The 22,662-nt window shown below is 46.6% G+C and overlaps 1 protein-coding gene across 2 annotated transcripts in view; it reads right to left on the reverse strand.

The window, feature by feature from the left end:
• GCNT2 (glucosaminyl (N-acetyl) transferase 2 (I blood group)) overlaps positions 1–18,538 on the reverse strand; it is a 75,577-nt gene extending 57,039 nt beyond the window's left edge. For both annotated transcript variants that reach the window (XM_075921270.1, XM_075921271.1), the window contains exon 1: positions 18,305–18,538. The gene's annotated coding sequence lies outside the window, so the exon portion shown is untranslated. The remainder of the gene's footprint in view (positions 1–18,304) is intronic.
• Between the last annotated feature and the right edge of the window lie 4,124 nt (positions 18,539–22,662).

A 22,662-nucleotide genomic window follows, 5' to 3' on the forward strand; every position in this document is an offset into this window, starting at 1 on the left:
CTTAAATACAATTTTGAAAGAAAATAATTAAGGACATAGAGACAAACAGCAATTGAGATAAAATGCAACATAGTTTTACAAGAGCTGGGTCATGTTGGACCAACCTGATTGCTTTTTTTGTGAAGATAACTGATTTTTTTTCAGACAACAGGAATGCAATAGAGTTAATATACCTGGATTTAAGTAATCCATTTTATACAGTTTCATGAGAGAAATTATTAGTTAAATTGGAGAAGATGGGAGTTAGTATGAGAATAGAAAGGTGAATAGAGAACTAGTTAAATGGGTCATAAGGTGAACTGTGAGGTGAGGGGAGGTTACTAGTGGAGTTCCTCAGGGGTCCTTTTTGGGAATAATCTTATTTAACATTTTCATTAATGACCATGGCACAAAAAGTAGGAGTGTGCCAATAATATTTGGGGATCTGGTGTTGAAAGTGAAATTTAAGTCTTACCAAGATACTGGTATAGGTGACTCATGGGAGAGACACAAAGGGGGGCACCAACTAAAGGAGGGACACAAACTCCCACATGACCCCCAACATGATTCCTTCCCTTCCCCACACTCTGCCTGTCCCCTGTCTACTCCATGTTACCTGCTTTGTCCTCCTACTGCTCCAGATATTGTTTTCTGAGCTGCAGGGCTCTCTGGAAATGCAGCAGCAAAAGAAGCAGAATGAGGTCCTGCAGCTGTAATTCCCTCAGCCCTGTCCTCTGGCAGGACTTGTAGATGGATTTGTGATCAATATAGCTAGAGATCACAGAAAGAGGATGGAAACAAAGATCACTTCCTACCTTATGAGGTAATTAAATTGAAGATAAATTATTTCAAGTAGGTAAAAAGAATTGTTGATGTTTAGAGTGAGAATGACTTGTCAGCTTTTGCATCTGCTTGCTATTATATTAGTGTGGAGTTTGGCTTGTCTGTTTTTGATGTTGTCATAACTGAGCTTAGGAAAGATTTAAAGGGGAAGTATCCTCTAATTGCTACTGCAAGTATTGAAAATAATTAAGTTGTCTTATTGATGAGTAATATTTAATGTCATAGATTGGTACCAAATATATAAACAGCAATTGTGTGTAAGGGACCCAGCACTTGTGTATGGATAGAAACTCTGTTAGGCATGGCAGAATGAGTCAGTGTCCCCAACCCATGCCTGCACCTGGCCTCACTGCCTGCAGAAGCAGGTGGTGCCTAGCAGCCGTGTAGGTGCAGGGGTAGGACGGCCCTCCCTGAGGTGGCCATGGGTTTGCCTCCCTTCCTCCCAGGCTGTGATACAGCATGACATGTCACAGTATTGCACCATCCACTTGGCTCCTGCCTGCCCTGCCCTGTGTGTGTTGGACCCTCCCAGCACTCACCCGATGTTCCGTCCCCGGTGTCCGAGGTTGTCTGCGAGGCCTCCTGAGCGTGGGCATCTGGCTCCTGGGTGTTCCGGTGGTGCTATCTTCCTCCTCCTCTACCTCCTGTTGGAGCTCCTGGTCATCTGGCTGATGTTGCGGCCGCTGCTGACCAGGGGTCTCCAGCCCAGACTCCACAAGCCACTCAGGAGGCAGGGATTCCCCTGCCCCAAGGATCCGGTCCAGCTCCTCATGGTAGGCACAATGGTGTGCCATTTCCCCAGAGCGGGAGCTGCGCTCATGGGCCCTGACATACCCCTGCCTCAGCTCCTTGACCTTGGCTCTGACCTGCGGTGCCATGCGGGGTTGGTGGCCTTTCTTGGCCAGGCCATCAGCCATTCTGGCATAGATGTCTATGTTCCTGTGCCTGACTGTGGTAGCTGACGAGCCTCCTCCTCAGCCCACAGCACCAGGAGGGCTTTGATCTCGAATCCTGACCAGGAGGGTGACCGGTGTTTTGTGCCCCTGGCTTCCTGGGAGGATGTGTCCCTGGAAGGGCCAGGGGGTTTGGAGTTTTGGGGGGCTTCTCCCTGGGACATGGCTCCTACTTGGGTGACCAAAAACAGTGCTGCACAGTCAGGGTCTTGTCTGGAGCTGGCTTGCTGCCAGAATGGTAATCCTGGGTGCCTGTGCCTTTTAAAGATGGCTACAGGCAGGAAGAATAGAGTTGAAAACAGTGGCAGGAGTGTCTGCCAGCCTTCTTCCTGGAGGCCTTTACTGTTGACATAACTTCTTCCCTGCGTCCACACTTACCTTCTGTCGACATAGCTCTGTCGACAAAGGCGTTATTCCTTGTAAAATGAGGTTTACCGCTATCGACAAAACTGCCACGTTCTGTCGACTTACTGTTGACAGAACTCAGTGGTAGTGTAGACGCAGGTATAGCTTTGTTGAGAAAAAGCCAGACACTTTTGTCAACAAAACGCTGTAGTCTAGACACACCCTAGGAGTGGTAACAAATATAAAAACCCTGAATGCCATTGCAAAAGATGGTAGAACCAATGGAAAAAGGAGAGCCTGTTGCAGCACATTTAAAAACAGTAAAATGATTACAGTTCTATAAAGAGGACTGGGTTAGGATTTTACAGTTAGCTGTCGACAGAGCTTTGTGGAATGCATTGCCAACAGAATTTTGAGGAGGGGAGAGATCACTAAAAGACAGTGTACGTCTAATAGAAGGGAATATGCACCCAGGACAGGCAAGGATCACCCCAGTAGACAACAGGAGGGAAAATCACCTTATGGCTGCATCTAGACTGGCAAGATTTTATGCAAAAGCACCCGCCCTTGCGCAAAAACTTGCCAGCTGTCTACACTGGCAGCTTGAATTTGCGCAAGAGCACTGACTTTGTAATGTACAAAATCAGTGCTTCTTGCGCAAATACTTTCACACTTCTGCTCGGGAAAAACCCCTCTTGTGCAAGAATACTTGCGCAAGAGGGCCGGTGTAGACAGGGAAGAACTGTTTTGCGCAAAAAAGCCTCGATGGCTAAAATGGAGATCAGGGCTTTCTTCCGCAAAATCGCGTCTAGACTGGCCACGGATGCTTTTGCGCAAAAGCACTTTTTGTGCAAAAGCATCCATGCCAATCTAGACGCGCTTTTGCAGAAATACTTTTAACGGAAAACTTTTCCGTTAAAAGTATTTCCGCAAAATCATGCCAGTCTAGACGCAGCCTGCGAGTTTAATAATAAGTTATGTGCAGCTTGGAAATATAACGAAATGCCTGGAAAAGAAATAGACTCACCAAGGGTATGTCTACACTACAGCGCTAATTCGAACTAACTTAGTTCAAATTAGTTAATTCGAACTAAGCTAATTCGAACTAACGGATCCAGACTAAAAAACTAGCTTGAATTAGCATTTTGCTAATTCGAACTAGCATGTCCACATTAAGTGGACCCTGAACCGGGGTTAAGGATGGCCGGAAGCAGTGCCGGCAGGGCATCAGATGAGGACTTAGAGCGTGGAGCTGCTACCTCAGGCTAGCCAAGGGCTGTGCTTAAAGGGACCCAACCCCCACTCCGGACAGACAGTTCTTAAGGGTGCCCTGCTTGCAAAGTAGTCCTGGCTTGGAGTGCCCTGAGTGCCCACACTGGGCACATCACAGCACTTGGCCATCAGCTCGGCTGCACTTGCCGCAGGCTGCCATCTGGGGAGAGGGAGCAATTGGGGGGCTGCAGGAGAGCTTCCACCCCCAGAAGCCCTCAGAGCCAGCCCAGTCCTCCCCATCGGGGGCTCGTACCCCATTCCTCCCTCACCTCCTTCCACTTACCCTTCCCTAGTCCCCCTTCCTGATGTACAAAATAAAGAAAACATGTGTTCAAAAATAGAATCTCTCTTTATTGAACAAAACTCGGGGAGACTGGGAAAAGGAGGTGGGAGAGGGGAAGAGAGAGGGTGGGAGAGAGGAGGGCAACTGAGGTTTGGAAGAGGTCCCATATGAAGAGAGGCTAAAGAGACTGGGACTTTTCAGTTTAGAAAAGAGGAGACTGAGTGGGGATAGGATTGAGGTCTATAAAAGCATGAGTGGGGTGGAGAGGGTGCATCCAGAAAAGTTCTTCATTAGTTCCCATAATAGAAGGACTAGAGGACACCAAAGGAAAGGAATGGGTAGCAGGCTTCAAACTAGTAACAGAAAGTTGTTCTTCACAAAGCAAAGAGTCAACCTGTGGAACTCCTTGCTGTAGGAGGCTGTGAAGTCTAGAACTAGAACAGAGTTTAAAGAGAAGTGAGATAAAGTGATGGAGGTTGAGTCCATGGAGTGGTATTAGCCAGGGGGGTAGGAGTGGTGTCCCTGCCCAAAGTTTGTGGAAGGCTGGAGAGGGATGGCATGAGACAAATGGCTTGGTCACTGTCTTCGGTCCATCCCCTCCAGGGTCACTAGGGTTGGCTGCTGTCGGCAGACAGGCTACTGGGCTAGATGGACCTTTGGTCTGACCCAGTACGGCCATTGTAAGCTCAGGGCTCAGGGTCGGGGGTCTCAGTGGACCACCTTGATTTTCATGCACACCTGCTCCTGGGTGGCCAGGCTGGCAGCTCTCCTGCCCTAGACGGCCACTTTCCTGTGCCTAGTGTGGAGGTCGTGGACGAGGTCCACAATGTCCGCAGTAGACCAGGAGGGTGCCCGCCTCTTGCGGTCCCGGGCAAGCTCCCGGGAGCCGCCAGCCTGGTCCCGGGAAGAGGGGGAGGGCTGGTGGGCATCGGGTGGCTGGATCGAGCTGTGCCAGGTGCAGGGTCTGCTAGCTGGGTGCTGGCAGGCTTGCACCTGGCACGGGCATTGTAGCCAGCCCGTGCCCCTTTAAGGGGTCCGGGGCCGGGAGGGGGGCGATAGAGTTTCCCTGGTGTTGGCCACAGTGGCCACCAGGGAAAGCTGAGGAGGGCTAGCCTCCCACTAGTTCGAATTAAGGGGCTACACACCCCTTAATTCGAACTAGTAAGTTCGAACTAGTCTTAGTCCTCATAGAATGAGGTTTACCTAGTTCGAACTAAGCGCTCCGCTAGTTCAAATTAAGTTCGAACTAGCGGAGCGCTAGTGTAGCGCCTATCAAAGTTAATTCGAACTAACGTCCGTTAGTTCGAATTAACTTTGTAGTGTAGACATACCTCAATATATTAATGTACTAGTTAACCTTCCCTCCAACTGCCAGCAAAGAATTGTTATGAGGCATGTACGCCCCAGAAGTATCCTTCCAGAAGTTTTGGATTTAGTGTCTAAAGTTTATAGTTCTATTCAATATCAACAGAAAAGATCCAAGAAAATGTTCAAGGAACTGCAGGGTATGGCACAAGATCGACAAGCAAACTCAAGAGAGTCCGGTAATAATAGAAATTGATCAGATCCAAGGGGGACCATATGATGACATCCCAAATCTGAAACCTACATTATAACTATCAGAAAAACATGAATGAAGGAGCAGGGTCACACACTTCACCAACTTCACCAATGACAGTCAAGAGAGAATCCATACCTGACACTAACTGTTATCCTCACTATCCAAGAAGCCCAACCTATCTACCTCCTACTCTGACATTGGACATGATTATCAAAGAACATTGCCAGATAGGGGCAACATTAGACTCTCAGAGATATGAAATGCAAAAAAAAAAAATTAAATTAAAAAAAAAATGCAGAAGCAAATGAACTCCAGGATGTTGAGTTGCTAACCTTCCCCACCTCAACCCAGTGCAGTAGTTACTGGAACATTATCCTGGATTTCAACTCAATTTATGAAGTATGAAAGCCAGAAGCAGGTGGGGGAAGGGAGGAAATAATGACAGATAGCATGAAGCCAATAGGCCCTATTCAGTTTTTGCCCCAAAGGAAAACATTGCACCTGTAAGGACAAATATGCAGCCATTACTGACTAAACATAGTTTTGCTAAACATAAGCATGAGTGTAAAAGGATGGCAGTGACGATTGTAATTAGAGGATGATGTTTTCCTCCACAGAAGTTACCTTTTCGGGTATTACCTTATCTTAAGAAGGTTGAACACCAACTCAACAGAAGGTGAATGAAATCTGAAAACTTCTTTATGATCTTTTCTAAGATTGATGGGATACCACTGAGACTTCATTCCTAACTTTACTTGATTGCAGGTCCACAGTATAACTTCAGAAAAAGGGATTGCTTGGACCTGGGCAGACCGCCATTTGAATGTATTTGTAAAATGGAAGCAAGCAGCAATGCAAGCATCTGTGCTTCTCACTCCACAAACTGTATCACCTAAAGATTTCCCTGAGTACACCTGCACTGACAACAGTAGCTTCTAAAGAGAGACCTGGAGAATTAGGCCTGAAGCCCATGACTCAAGAAGAATGAGCCTAGTGGAACTTAAATATTCCACTGTGAAAAATATTTATTAACCACCAACTGGACGACTGAGCATTTTGTATGTTAATTGGTTTAAATTCAACAGTTCTATATTCCACACCCACCACTCTCAAGGTCTTGCTTTCTAATTGAATCACGGTTGGACAGACATATGGAACTTTGTTTTTGCAGACCAAAGATATAACAGTGACCCCATTACAGACCCTGTCTGCATTGCCCTGTTGTATTCTGGGCATGTTAGCCTCGTGCATGCTCCAATGTTGATTTTAAAAAATGCTTTACCCCAATTTTCATATGAATACCTCCCAAAATAAAAATCAGCAAAGAATATTGCTTTGTATAGATGATTAAAAGGAGCTAATACTTTCTTGTTATTGATTCATTCTCAAAATAGGTGGAAGCATTTCTACATAAGGCAAATGCTGCTTTAATCACAACAAAACATTTGTTGAAAAAAGTGTTCTCTATCAGAAACTCCCCACTAAGGGGAGAGGAGCACATGTTACTGGGCAAATGTTTCAAAGATGTTTACAGCTGGAATTGCAACAAAATTGCACGTTCCATATAGATTTCAATCATCAGGGCTGGTGGAATGAGTAAATTGTATCATCAGACTAATGCTGTGAAAACGAATAAATGCCAGTGGATACAGTTGCAATACTCTGATTCCACTCATTCTAAATGACACTCAGGGCAACTTCAGCTGACTCCACATATCATATACCCTTTGAGGTGATGACTGGGCAAGCCATGTGAATGCCAGGCCAGTGGCACAGAGCTCAAACTGGAAACCCATCTGCAAGCATTACAAAAATATTTGAATCAGATTCACTTGCAGGTAGCTGTTTAATTAGGAAAATCTAAATGGAAGGCAAAAGCTTCTTTGATAAAGGCTGCTCCCTTCAGCAACAACAACAACTACAACAACAACAAAAAGAGAATGCTTGGATAATTGGAGGTCAGTTTATGCTCCTATCATATGTTGTACCAGAACACAATTTATTTAGCTAAGGAACTGGAAAATATTATGTTATGAATAAACTTAGTTTCTCTGTACTGTATATAGAATCAGAATAATATACATACACACAAACATACAAAAAAGGAAAGCTAGCTAGATAAATTCTATCATGCTAATCACTTGGGGGTATGGCTACACGGCATGGCTAAAGTAAAATTAAGGTATGCAATTTCAGCTACGTCAGTTGCGTAGCTGAAGTTGAAATAGCTTAATTCAGCTGTTGGTGCTCACTACACAGCAGGAAGTAAACGGAACAACACTCTTCCTTTGATTCCCCTTACTCCTGGTAAATTGAGGATTACAGAAGTTGGGAGTAAGAAGTCCTCCAGCTTGCCATTATTTCGAAATAATGGCTTGCAATGTAGACACACACTTTGTTATTTTGGAATAACATCAGTTATTCTGAAATAACGCTGCTGTGTAGACATACCCTTATAGTTGTACTGGAGAAGACATATTTTTCCACAAGCAGCAGAACCAGAAACACTGACTACGCAAGAGGAAGTAGAAAATCAGAGAGAGTCAGCCCAGTAGCAGAGGAAAAGGGAAAAAAATGCATATCTTAACAACTGATTCTATATTATTGCCTTAATACTGCCCTTCGAACCAAACAACAGATCATTCCAGTACAATAAGAAACAAGACTAGCCCAAGCAAATTGCAATATTATGTTGGGACCACACTCAGACTTGCCTATTGTTCAGGATTCAATTATAGAAATGATCTGGATGCAAGAATGAACAAAACAAGATCCAGGATTAAAAGGGATACAGTGATTTTCAACTGAAATTTTCTGCAACTGGAATGGTCAGCTATCACAAGGACAATTTATAAGTATGACTTGGGATAAAACACTGTTTACTTAACGGGAGTAACAGTATGACTTTGACAACACATACGACACAAATGTCATATTTCAGCTTTGTATAGATTGGGGTTGTGGATATCATTGGGTTGAAGGCTCAGTGAAAAATTATATTGTGGGAAACTTTTCCATTGGAAGTCCAGAAACTTGGTGGAAGGCATGTGCATTATTTCCCAAAAACTTTTAGTCAGTCAAATCCTTCTTCCAACCACACACAATACATTTTATCAAAAGGTTAAAAGTAATGGGTAAGAAACTTCATCATCACATAAAAGAAAATGAGCAAATGCCTTCATTTAAAAAATGGAGCATTGAGCATATATAGCCTAAATAATGAAATTGAAAAAAAGTTTGCATTTAAATTAAGTCTTTGGGTTAAGTATAAAAGTTAACACATATTTTAAAGTAAAGGTCAGACAACAGTAGAGGGAAAGGCCTTTTTGCCTACAAAGGCACACTGTTGACTCCTATCCAGCTTCTCATCCATTGTAATCCCCAAGTCCTTTTCTGCTAAACTACTGCTTGGCCAGTTGGCTCCCAGCCTGTAACAGTGCTTGGGATTCTTCTGTCCTAAGTGCAGGACTCTGCACTTCTTCTTGTTGAATCTCATCAGATTTCTTTTGGCCTAATCCTCCAATTTGTATAGACCCTATACAAAACCCTCCAATGTATCTATTTCTTTCTTAGCTTAGTGTCATCCTCAAACTTGCTGAGGGTGCAATTTATCCCCTCATCCAGGTCATTAATAAAGATGTTGAAAAAAAACAGCCCTTTATATACAGGTACAAACAAGTTACATATCACTCCAGACGTGTCAGGTTGCCACTTTCTGACATTTCTTAGATACCACCCTGTACCTCGAGGTTTTATTAGATCGTCCGTATCCATCATGTTGTCATTTTAGACTCTTTCCTGAACGTGGATCTGTATCTGTGGGAAATGTCTACCAAGGTCTTTTTTAATGAGTGGGTGGTACCATGTACTTTCAACTTATGACCAGTACTGATTACTGTTCTACACCTGGGCCAATTACCCTGTTTGTGCCAAGTTCTCTTAGGAGGGGCCTATCTCCTGCTCACAGCTTAGCTTGCTTTATGTTGGCCATATTTTGTCCGTTGTTAGCTAGACCTCAGGCCTCAAACCCGGCTTGTGTTACATGTACTTATGTGTTAGGCCTTTATCTTATTACAATGTATTTGTAACCTTAATTTATTTCATTACTCAAATCGCTATTTGATTTCTATTCCATATATTTTAATAAAGTTTTAAAATTATTTTTGTCTCAGTGTGAATAGCCTGTCATACCCCCAAAGGTCCGTGGTATATTCTATACAGCCTGATTCTAGGACAAGAACCGTATTATCTTCTGATCAGTTCAGTTGGCAGGCCTACAACACAAACTATCCAAATTAATAATATATACCATCCTTAAATCCGGGTACAGACTAGGGCTGTGAACAACTAGTCCACTATCCAATAAGCAAATGCTTATCAGATAGTCGACATACTAATCAACTAGTCACTCCCCCCCCCCCCCCATCTTCCTGCCTCTATCAGAAAGAGGCAACAAGGGGGGAAAAGGAGGGAGTGCTTCAAAGTGGCAGTGCCTCATGGAGCCTTGGGGTTAGACCCTGGGTTCCACGTGGTGCTGCCGCTTTGAAACTCTGCATGCAGCCCGGAGCTAGTTTTTCAAAGGGGCAGCACTGTGTGGAGCCTGAGGTCAGCTGGGGAGTCCCCAGCTGATCCCGGGCTCCATGCAGTGCTGCCCTTTGAAACGCTGCAGGGAGCACTGGGACAGCGGGGGACTGCTTAAGTCCCTTGCCAGACCTATGTTCCCCACAGCACTTTCACCTTTGAAGTGTAGCAAGAGAGCCGGGGCTGTAGCTATGCTTCAAAGGCAGAGGCACCCTTATCAACTAATTGAATAGTCGATGAAAATTGCATCGACTATTGGATTAGCCAATTAATCTAAATTTAACATCCCTTGTACAGACTGGCAAGCCAAGCAGGAGATTCAAGAAGTGTACATCAGGAATGTGTAGAGATTCCAGACATTTTAGACCCTTTGGAATCTTAGCTGAGACAATAATGAAAGAATCAGTGTTAGTAAGCAAAGGCTGTGTCTCTTAGATGATTATCTTAGAGCACAGAAACCTTTATTTCCTTGTGATTGCATCTTGGCAGCAGTCCCAGTTTCCTGTTCTGTATTGTAGTTTGATTTAGAGCTTTTTTATTTTTGTCCCTTTCCTGGCCACAGGTTTGTAGTTTAATCTTGCAAAGTAGAGAAACAGTAGTAATAGCATTATTTAAAGTAATACATTCTTTAGGGGGCACAGTTAATGAATGGTTAAAGCTGTATGGTACCAAGAAGTTAAGCAGCAGCATGGAGCTCAGTGACCTGCCCTAGTGGCAGTGGAAGAATCAAGAATATTAGAATCGTAGAATTCTAGGACTGGGAGGGAGCTCAAGAGGGACCTCAATCTTCATGGCAGGACCCAGTACCATCTAGACCATCCCTGATAGACATTTATCTAACCTACTCTTAAATATCTCCAGAGACAGAGATTCCACAACTTCCCAAGGTAATTTATTCCAGTGTTTAACCACCCTGACAGTTAGGAACTTTTTCCTAATGTCCAACCTAAATCTCCCTTGCTGCAGTTTAAGCCCATTGCTTCTTGTCCTCAGAGGCCGAGATGAACAAGTTTTCTCCCTCCTCCTTATGACACCCTTTTAGATACCTGAAAACTGCTATCATGTCCCCTCTCAGGCTTCTCTTTTCTAACCTAAACAAAATCAAATCTTTCAGCCTTCCTTCATAGATCGTGTTCTCTAGACCTTTAATCATTCTTGTTGCTCTGCTCTGGACCTTCTCCAATTTCTCCACATCTTTTTTGAAATGTGGTGCCCAGAACTGGACACAATACTCCAACTGAGGCCTAATCAACACAAAGTAGAGCAGAAGAATGACTTCTCATGTCTTGCTCACAACACACCTGTTAATGCATCCCAGAATCATGTTTTCTTTTTTTGCAACATTGTCACAATGTTGACTCATATTTAGCTTGTGGTCCACTATAACCCCTAAATCCCTTTCTGCCGTACTGCTTCCTAGACAGTCGCTTCCCATTCTGTATGTGTGAAACTGAGTGTTCCTTCCTAAGTGGAGCACTTTGCATTTGTGTTTATACTTCATCCTGTTTCCCTCAGACCATTTCTCCAATTTGTCCAGATTATTTTGAATTATGACCCTATCCTCCAAAGCAGTTGCAAACCCTCCGAGCTTAGTGGTATCTGCAAACTTAATACGTGTATTCTCTATGCCGATATCTAAATAGTTGATGAAGATATTGAACAGAACCAGTCCCAAAACAGACCCCTGTGGAAACCCACTTGTTATACTTTTTCAGCAGGATTGTGAACCGTTAATAACTACTCTCTTGGAATGGTTATCCAGCCAGTTATGCACCCACCTTATAGTAGCCCCATCTAAGTTGTATTTGCCTAGTTTATTGATAAGAAGATCATGCAAGACCGTATCAAATGCCTTACTAACATGCAGGTATACCATGTCCACCGCTTCTCCCTTATCCACAAGTGTCCTTATCCTATCAAAGAAAGCTATCAAATTGGTCTGACATGATTTGTTCTTTACAAATCCATGCTGGCTGTTCCCTGTCACCTTATTATCTTCCAAGTGTTTGCAGATGATTTCCTTAATTACTTGCTCCATTATCTTTCCTGGCACAGAAGTTAAACTGACTGGTCTGTAGTTTCCTGGGTTGTTCTTGTTTCCCTTTTTATAGATGGGCACTATATTTGCCCTTTTCCAATCTTCTGGAATCTCTCCTGTATTCCATGATTTTCCAAAGATGATAGCTAGAGGCTCAGATATCTCCTCTATCAGCTCCTTGAGTATCCTGGGATGCATTTCATCAGGCACTGGTGACTTGCAGACATTTAACTTTTCTAAGTCATTTTTAACTTGTTCTTTTTTTATTTTATCTTCTAAACCTACCCCCTTCCCACTAGCATTAACTATGTTAGGCATTCCTTCATCAGACTTCTCGGTGAAGACCAAAACAAAGAAGTCATTAAGCATCTCTGCCATTTCCAAGTTTCCTGTTTACTGTTTCCCCCTCCTCACTGAGCAATGGGCCTACCCTGTCCTTGGTCTTCCTCTTGCTTCTAATATATTTATAGAATGTCTTCTTGTTTCCCTTTATTCCTGTAGCTAGTATGAGCTCGTTTTGTGCCTTTTGCCTTTCTAACCTTGCCCCTGCATTCCTGTATTGTTTGCCTATATTCATCCTTTGTAATTTGTCCTAGTTTCCATTTTTATATGACTCCTTTTTATTTTTAGATCATGCAAGATCTCCTGGTTGATTCAAGGTGGTCTTTTGCCATGTTTTCTATCTTTCCTATGCAGCGGAATAGTATGCTTTTGGGCCCTTAATAATGTCCCTTTGAAAAACTGCCAACTCTCTTCAGTTGTTTTTCCCCTCAGTCTTGTTTTCCATGGGACCTTATCTACCAGCTCTCTGGGCTTACCAAAATCTGCCTCCCTGAAATCCATTGTCTCTAATTTGCTGTTCTCCCGTCTACCATACCTTAGAATCATGAACTCTATAATTTCATGATCACTTTCACCCAAGCTGCATTCCACTTTCAAATTCTCAACCAGTTCCTCCCTATTAGTTAAAATCAAATCTAGAACAGCTTCCACCCCAGTAGCTTTTTCAACCTTCTTAAATAAAAAGTTGTCTTCAATGCAGTCCAAGAACTTATTGGATAGTCTGTGCCCCACCGTGTTAGGGTACGTCTAGACTACAGGCTTTTGTCGACAGAAGTTTTGTCGACAGATACTGTCGACAAAACTTCTGTCGACAAAGAGCGTCTAGACTACATTGAGTTCTGTCGACAAAGCAAGCTGCTTTGTCGACATGGTAGTGTAGACGCAAAGGACAGTTTACATTCAATAACACCTTCTGTCGACAGAAACTCTGTCGACAGAAGGTGTTATGCCTCGTAAAATGAGGTTTACCAGCGTCGACAAAACTGCTGAGTTCTTTCGACGTTATGTCGACAGAACTCAGCGGTAGTGTAGATGCAGGTATAGTTTTGTCGACAAAAGTCCACTTTTGTCGACAAAACTCTGTAGTCTAGACACACCTATGTTTCCCAACATATATCTGGATATTTGAAGTCTCCCATCACCACCAAATCCTGCGCTTTGGATGATTTTGTTAAATGTTTAAAAAAAGCCTCGTCTACCTCTTCCACCTGGGTAGGTGGCTTGTAGTAGACTCCTAGCATGACATCACCCTTGTTTTTTACCCCTTTTAGCCTAACCCAGAGACTCTCAACATGTCCAGCTCCTATGTCCATCTCCACCTCAATCCAAGTGTGTACATTTTTAATATATAAGGCAACACCTCCTTCCTTTTTTCCCCGCCTGTCCTTCCGGAGTAAGCTGTACCCTTCTATACCAATATTCCAATTGTGTGTATTATTCCACCAAGTCTCTGTCATGCCAACGATGTCATAGTTATATTTATTTATTAGCACTTCCAGGTCTTCCTGCTTATTACCCATACTTCTTGCATTTGTATATAGGCATCTAAGATACTGATTTGATCTTGCCACCCAGTTCTGCCTTATCCCTCCTTTCTGTCTGCTATTATCTCCCTCCCATTTCCGACCCATCTCCCAGGTCTCCATGTTCTTCACTTACCCATGGGCTTTGGTCACCTGTCCCCGTCAAACCTAGTTTAAAGCCCTCCTCACTAAGTTAGCCAGCCTGTATCCAAATATGGTCTTCCCCTTCCTGCCATCCCTGCTTAGCAGTCCTTCCTGGAATAGCATCCTGTAGTCAAGGAAGCCAAAGCCCTCCTGGAAACACCAGCTTTGCAGCCAGGCATTCACCTCCAGGATGCACCTGTCTGTGCCTGGTCCCCTACCTTTGACAGGAAGGATCGAAGAGAATACCACTTGCACTCCAAACGCCTTCACCAGTACTCCCAGAGCCCTATAGTCACTCTTGAGCCGCTCTTGTCACACCTCACGGTATCATTAGTGCCCACATGAATGAGTAGCATGGTATAGTCAGAGGGCCGGATAATCCTCGACATTGCTTCCATAACATCTCAGATATGGGCCACCAGCAGGCAGCATACCTCCTGAGATGACATGTCAGGGCGACAGGTGGGTGCCTCCGTCCCCCTCAGAAAAGAGTCTCCGACCACAACTACCCTATGTTTCCTATTCACAGTGGTGGCAGCAGACCTCCCAGCCTTGGTGGTATGAGGCTTCTCCTCCTCCTGTTATAGAGGGTGATTCCTTATCTCCTGTATGAAGAAGAGCATAATGGTTTCCTAGTACCACGGTGGGAGGGTTCGGAGCAGGGGTGGAGTACTGCCTGCTGCCAGAAGTAACCATCTGCCAGTGTCCACCCTGAGCCATCTCCTCCTCCACCAGTGGTGTGTCAGCAGTCCTGTGTAATGGGACAGCTATCTCAGCTGTCTCCACATGAACACTGTTCAGGAATTACTCGTGAATTCAGATGCTCCTTAACCTAGCCACCTTCTCCTGTAGCTCTCCCACCTGCTGCCTGAGAGATTCCACCAGCAGGCACCTTTCACATTGGATGGTCCTCCCAGCCTGGATATCGGTAAGGGTATGTCTACACTACAGTGCTATTTTGAATTAACTTAATTCAAAATAGTTAATTATTTTAAGCTAATTCACAATAACGCATCTATACACAAAAACTATTTCAAAATAGCATTTTGCTATTTCGAAATAGCACGTCCACACTGAGTGGACCTTGAACCGGAGTTAAGGCTGGCTGGAACCAGTGCCGGCAGGGCATCAGGTTAGGACTTAGTGTGTGGGGCTGCTGCCTGAGGCTAACTGAGCTCCATGCTTAAAGGCACCCTACCCCCACTCCGGACAGACAGTTCTCAGGGTTCCCGCTTGCTTGTCTACCTCGATGAGGGACAGTAAAGCAGTCCTGTCTTGGAGTGCCCGAACTCGGGACACCACAGCTCTCGGCCACATGGACCCAGAACTGCCCCTGGGCATGCCGGTGTGTCTCATGGGGTTGTTGCCATCAGCCCGGCTGCACTTGCTGCAGGCTGCCATCTGGGGGGGTCCATCAGGGGGTTGTCAGGTTCGAGGAAGCCCTGAGGGAGAGCATCCACCCCAAGAAGCCCTCAGAGTCTCCCCGGTCCTCCCCAGTGGGGGCTTATGCCCCATTCCTCCCTCACGTCCTTCCACTTGCCCCTCCCTAGCCTCCCTTCCTGATGTCAAATAAAAGACACGCATGTTCAAAAATAGAAACTGGGTTTATTGAACAAAACTGGGGGAGGGAGGGGATGAACCTCTGGGGAGACTGGGAAAAGGAGGTGGGAGAGGGGAAAAAAGAGGGGGTGGAAGAAGGGAGGGGGAAACCTGAGAGGAGGGAGCTAGAAGGGGGAAGCAAGGGGAAGAAGAGGGAGGGGAAGCTCAGGGCTCAGGGTTGGGGGTTGCACTGGACCAACCTGACTGTCATGCTAACTTGCTTGTGGCCTTTGGTGGCCAGGCTGGCAGCTATCCTGCCATAGACGGCTGCGTTCCTCCACCTAGTGCGGAGATCATGGACGTTGGGGGCATCCCCCCAAACCTGGATAAGGTCCATGATCTCCACCCTGGACCAGGAAGGTGCCCACCTTCTCCAGCCCCTGTCAGGCTCCTGGGAGCTGGCAGACTGCTCCTGGGGAGCGGTGGAGGGCTGACTGCCAGTGGCTTGCTGGCTTATGTTTTGGGGCCACTGGGTCAGGGGCCCTGGTGGCCACTGCTGGCTCTGAACTGGGGGGAGAGGAGAGTAAGTTTTCCTAGTTGTGCCCAGAGTGGCCACCAGGGCTCCCTGGGAAGAGCTGGAGGCCCCCTATTTCAAATTAAGTGTCTACACAGCACTTAATTCGAAATAGCTATTTCGAATTTGGTGTTACTCCTCATAGAATGAGGTTTATCACATTCGAAATAAGGGCTCCACTATTTTGAATTTATTTCGAAATAGCAGTTTGCCTGAGTAGATGCTATTAAAGTTAATTTGAAATAACTGCTGTTATTTCGAATTAACTTTGTAGTGTAGACATACCCTAAGTGGGAATTGCAAGCCACAGTCTCTGCAAAACCACACCAAGATCTGGGTAGAGGCATCCACGCTCAGGCATTCTGTCTGGCTACAGGCACAGGTGGAGGAGACAGAAGCCGTGCTGGCACAGGTGTTGTGGGTCTTCCTGACCATCATAGGCCTCCCTCTGTCAAACTCCCTCCTAAACTTCCCTGTCTGTAGCCCACTGTCCACTGACATATTTTAAATAAGCCATCAGAAAAGCTTAGAGCTGCCAGAAAGGCTGCATATCTCATAACTTGTAGGGTTCAAGTTTAGTCCTGTCAGTTCTCCCAGGCTGTACCCTTGATCCCATTACCTCAGTTTCCCCCAACTGTTTGGCAGGTCCCAATAACCTCTTGATCAGCTAAGAGCCATCAAGGGAAGAGAGTGGGAACTCATTCCCACACACTTCATTGTTTTCTTTGATGACTCATTGAAATAAGCATGACAAACTTGTTTGGAGTGTTCTTTCCTGTTTGTTTCTGTGAAAAGATGCCTTCAGTTTTGGAGTTTTAAAGTTAAGTATAAACATAGTGTTCATACAGTTTATTATACGGGCTAGCCAATAGTGAAGTTTTAGTTTTGAAATGAGTTCTATTTTATATGTTAAAATGAATAGCACAAGGGCAAGAGTAGAATCTGTAGGAGTGCTCACAGTATGGTTTTAGAAAATTTTGCTAGAACATCCAGTCAGGAAAATGGAGGAGATTTAGTGCAATTAAGAGACAATGAGATCATCTCTGAGCATTGTAATCTGTGGGGTTTTGTAAATGAGGTGTGTGATGTAGAAACAGAACAGAAGAAATGAAAAGCTAAATTGGTGAAAGGAATAGTCATTGAATGTCTGCTTGTGTGTTGTAGTGCACTAGGGAGGAAATTGAATAAGAAATTAAAGCCTAGCAAACTCTGGAGGAGAAAGATATGGTTATTAGGGAGTTAACAAATTGGTTAGTTGTCGGAGGAGCAATCGGTCTTCTCCAAAGGAAGCAAGAGTTAGAAAAAAAGTTAAAATGGAGCATGCATCAAATACAGGAAATAGAACAGGAAACACACTAGTGGCCAGCCTAAGATTGCTAGATGGATTTAAATTAAACCGTGGTTAGCTGTTAGAGTCAGAGAGATGGAAAGTGTTTGCAATGAGTTGGAGAAAGATAAGAATCATAAGAGAGACAGAGTACTCACTGTAGAAAGCTCCTTGAGAGAAAGAGCAAACACAGGGGTACAGAAGGAGGCACAGATTGTGAGGAAGACAGGAGACAAGTTAAAAGAGAATAAAGGAGCAGTCCCTAATCCCGTTGCTATGGTGAGGGTACTAGAAATCGAGCAATTACAAGAAAGAAGGAAAAAGAGTTAGCTCACGCTGACATAATACATTTAGGAGCTGAGATGGAGACTGAATCTCAGGAGGCACGAGGAGAGCCGGAGGAGGAAGTTAGTAGTGCAGCAGCTGTCAGTGATCTGCAGGTAGGAAAAGGAAGTTGTAGTGTGACACTGCAGAAGGCAGAGTCAAGTATCACCTTAGAGGAGTGTCACACGGATGGGGAGAAGACCCTGCCTAGTGTGGGATAAGGGCACCTGCCTCACTTCTGACGCACCTCTGCTTTTGCTCCCCAGGCTGTGTCTACAGCTCCACCCACTGTTTTACGATTAATTGGTCTACCCACCAAAGCCAGTAAACCCCCTTTAGTCCACAGGACGGGGTGGCCAAATGGCCAGAGTCCATACCTTGCCCCTATTCAGTGTGGCCCGATAGCTATTGCCTGTGATTCACCCCTATGCACAAGGTACTGCAGTTCAATGGTTAGAGTCAGTATCTTGGTAGAGTCAGTACTTGTGGGATAGTGTGGTCTCCTCTCAAGGGATGGGAGATAGGGGAAGGATTTACATCCCCTAGCAGGCGGGTCCATGAGCTCCCATTCCACTGGACCCCAGATCAAGGCCCTGTTAGTGGCTTTCTCTAGCCACTGAGTCAGCAGGGAAAAGCTCCATCTGAAACACTGACTCCCTCGCTTCAGCTCACTCACCATGTAGCTGTCACCTTCCTTGGGCTGCTTCCTGCTCCATCATGGATCTCTGTCTCTCCTCCATTGTCTGAGATCTGTCTGCTCCTGCTTGACTCAGGAACCCATGAGGTGTCTGGTTGCATCTGGCCTCCAGTCTGGATGATAGCGCCTTGGTTTCTGGGTAGTCACTGCAGTTTGCCTGGGGTTGGTAACGCACATCCTCTTCCTCCAGCTGCCAGCCCCAACTGAGCTGAGCTGTTTTCTTTAACAGCTGTGCAGCTCGATGCAAAGGAAGAGTTTAACAAAGTGTAGCCAGACACAAACCCCATCTTGGTTTTCCACGAACCCCATCTTGTTTCCCCCCCCCCCCAGAGAGCAAGAGAAAGGCAGTCAGCCTTTGATGCCCTGGGAACGCAGGTGTGCTGCCTGTCCCTGACTCTACCATAAACAGAAACCAGACAGTAAATGGGCTAGCTGACGACCCGGGGCCTCCCGTCGCCCTGATGGCTAGTACCAGTAATTGACACGCCTGCACTGTCCCAGGAGAGGAATCTTCGCCCATCACATACCAGAGGTGCCCATTGTCTGCATTTTCCCAGGTGTAAATTATGCTTTGCACCCTTCGTGGGAAACTTGGTGTTCAAAGCCATTTTTCCTAATTGGCCACTTGAGACCAGGAAGAAGCCTACATGACCCAAGGGGTATAAAAGAGGTTCAGCAGCCCACCCCATTTGAGCTCCAATCATCTATACCTGCTGGCAGGTATTGATTGTCTCCCGAGGTCTGTGGGATGCCCAACCTCGCCCTACTTCTTCCCGAGGGATTGAGAGAAAGACGCTGGCCACGCCAAGTCTGGAACGCAGGGGTGAGAATATATACCTGCTATGTGTCTATTTTGCATGCATTTAATAAGAGCTCAGAGAACCAAAAGGGTTTCATGGTACCTGTAAGTGACTTATTAGTGTAATTTCTGTCCTGTCCTTTGTAGTGTCTGTGTTATCTGTAACACAGTAGTAGCATTTAACAACTAAGTTTACTCTGTAACAATAAAATAGTAACTGTTTAAGCTTTAACCTGACTCCTTCAGTTGCTGTAACAGAACCAAGCACAATTTAAAAGAACTTCAGCCGGTCATAAGGGACTCACTGCCCTGACCGTCGGCTGACACAAAGCAACGGAAAAGGAAATATCCTTTCCTCTAGTGGTGTCCGCCCAATAGAGAAGAAGGAATGTCTTTAGAAACTGGGATTGTTCAGGGATTAGAAGAGGCTATGTCACAGCTGACACAAGTAGCTAGTGCCTGTTATGTAGTAATATCTAGATTATAACAGAGAAAGATACAACAGCCATGGGATACCATTCCTGTTCCTTCACTTAATGTTACATTGGTACTATATAGATCAGGAGATTCAGCCCTTTTGAGTGAACCTATATTAGTATAATCAACATTACCTAGGTCCCTCGAATTTAGTGTACCTCCATCAACCTCATTGTATATGCTGCAATCACCTGGTGAACCGGTGGAATGCCCAACAACACTAAATTTTCATGGATTGAGGAATGTTTTGTGTCATTGTGGAGATGCCTTAAGTATAGGATGTACAGCTTTTACAGAAAGTAACCCTGATCACCCAGAATTACTGGGTTCTGATAGCTCTGATGAGGGAAATGCTGAACTAGGTAGGAGAAACCCAGATTATACTTTAGACAGGGCTGGCTCTAGGTTTTTTGCCACCCCAAGCAAAAAGTTTTTTGGCCGCCCTCCCCCCCCTTTTTTTCACATAGGCATGAGTGGAGTGGGACTGGGGGTGGGAGGAAGCAGCACTCCACACTCACTCTTGTTCTCAGGTCCCAGTGTGCAGAAGAAACTGGCTGCAGGGGCTGCCCTCATTTCCCAGCGCTACCCACCCCACGCCCCTTGGTGTGGGTTCACCCCCAAGGAGACGTGCTCCCTGCATGGCCCTAGTGGTGGCATGGGGTTAGGTGGAGGGAGCTGTGGCAGGGAGCTGAGGCACTGGTGGAGCCTGACCCAGGGTACTGTTCCACTGCGCATTCTGGCCCACAGGAAGAGCAGGCGGGGAGCCCCGTGGAGGCCACCCCAAGCTGGGAGCCCTGCACCCAGCTGCTCAGAGCCTGTGCCTGGCCCCAGGGTGCTGGGAGCTCTACTCAGGCAGACCCGAGGTGCAGTCTGGCTGAGAGGTTCGTGTCTGCGGGTGCTGGCAGCTGCTCCCGGGGGCCGCCTTGGGCTCAGCTGGCCACGCATGCTCCAGGGATCTGCTCCCCAGTGGAGTGGCGGAGGTGGCACCTGACCCGCTACCAGGCTGGTGGGTCCCCGGAGCGCAGGGCCGGGGTGTCTGCAGCTGGAGGGACGGGAGGAGGGTGGCACTTGGGGTGCCCTAGGGCACGGCAGCCAGCATTGCCCCATGGAGCTTCCCGCCCTCCTGGGAGAAGCCACCTCTCACCCAGCGCCTGAGACCCCGGCCCCGGCACAGTCCACTCCCCCGCCCGCCCAGCCGAGGAGCCTCCCCTTCCCTCCCCAGTGGAGGGAGAAGGGGCGGGCAGGAGGCAGGGAGGGGGAGCCAGGCAGCCGGGCTCCAGCGGAGGGGACTTCCTCCGGGGCTCGGCACAGCCTGGCGCCGGGGTCTCTGCAGCCGGAGGAGGGACTTGCTTGTCCCTGGTGCTTGAGGGATGGGGCCCCTCCGTGGCTGAGCCCCAGCGCCCGCCAAACCCCTGAACTCCACTCCAGGGAGACAGCTGCCAGGAGCAGCCACCATGGTCGCAGCCTGCCCCGCCAGGCTCAGCGTCATCAACAGCAGCCACAGCCGGCCCGCCCCGCTTTCCAGGAAGTGCCCCAGCAGGGGCCACACCTTGGGGCTGCCCATGCAGAGCTCCCAGCTCCCTGGGGCCAGGCGTAGGCTCCGAGCAGCCGGGCACAGGAATCCCAGCTTGGGGTGGCCTCCGTGGGGCTCCACGCTTGCTCCTCCTCAGGCTGGAATGCCACCCCTGGCAATGTGCCACCCCAAGCACATGTTTTTTTCGCTGGTGCCTAGAGCCGGTCCTGACTTTAGAACAGGGCTGGGCAAAAGCCTGTTAGCAGGACAAATCCAGCCCACCTAGATCTTTCATCCAGCTCACACGGCAGCTCCTGGCCCCACCCCCTAAGGTGTTGCCTGAGAGCTGGGGTGGTGCTAGACCTCTCAACTGCTTCTATTTAAAGGGCTTGTGCCTTCCCCATGGCTGTCAGGCAATATGTCGGCAGCTGAGGGGAAGCTGCGATCCCTTTAAATAAAAGCAATTGAAAGGACTCAGAGCTCCTGGCCCCACAGCTACCCCATTGCCTGTGAGTCACCAGAGAGGCATGAGCCCTTTCAATGGCTTCTATTCAAAGGGCTTGTGCCTGCCGGGTGGCTGCCAGGAAACAGGTTAGCAGCACGGCCAGGAGCTGGCAGCCATGTTATGTGAATTCCAAGCCTCCACCCCAGACAACTCTGGGAAGGAGGCTGGTCCCCAGCATCCTCCCCTCTGCTCCAGGTCCCTTCCTTTGGCCAGAACTCAGGGGGCAGGAACCCCAGGCCAAGCAAAGATCAGAGTAGGCTAGTTCTTAATCCTTCCCCTTCTACCATAGCCCTACCCCTTCCACTGCAGGCCCCACCCCTTTCGGGGTGGCCCATGACCACTTCCAAAACTTATGAAGTGCCCCCCTTTCAAAAATTATTGCCCAACCCTGCTTTAGAAAGTCTTAAGTCTAGAAACTGTAAATTCAAATACTGATTCAAAGAAAACTCCACATTCTGTTTCAGGTTGTCCTGTAGCAGTTGTTACAGATATTAAGACCCTAGCTTTGGAAGCTAAGCAAGTAGGGATGATGGAGCATTCTTCAGTTGCAGTGCATACCCAACACGTGCAAGAAATAGCACAGGTTTTTGGCTTACCAAGGGACAATTGGGTTAAAATCCTACAGTTCACAGTGTATAGAGCATTATGGAGTACCCTACCTCCTGAGTATAGGGTAGGAGGAAAATCTTTTGAAGAAACCGTAGCCCTATTGGAACACAACTAGCCCCAGGGCAAGCTGGAGTGCCCATCTTGTCCAATTTAAAGCAAAGACCTAATGAGACTCCACATCAGTTCCCTTTGCCATTAAGTGCAGCATGGCACAGTCACATGAAAGAGAAGACAGATGAACCCCGGTACATTAGTCTGTTGGTCAATAATTCTCTTCCCCATCTGCAGAACAAGGTTAACATGCATATAAATCATGACACCTCTTTGAAGGAGGCATTGGCCCAATTGACCAAGGCACATTCCCAAAGTGTGCACTTTTGCCACACTTTGGGAACCAGAAACTAATTCCATTGGGAGGATTGAAGGATCTCCAA

The sequence above is a fragment of the Pelodiscus sinensis genome, chromosome 2 (assembly GCF_049634645.1).
Source record: "Pelodiscus sinensis isolate JC-2024 chromosome 2, ASM4963464v1, whole genome shotgun sequence".
Classification (NCBI taxonomy): domain Eukaryota; kingdom Metazoa; phylum Chordata; order Testudines; family Trionychidae; genus Pelodiscus; species Pelodiscus sinensis.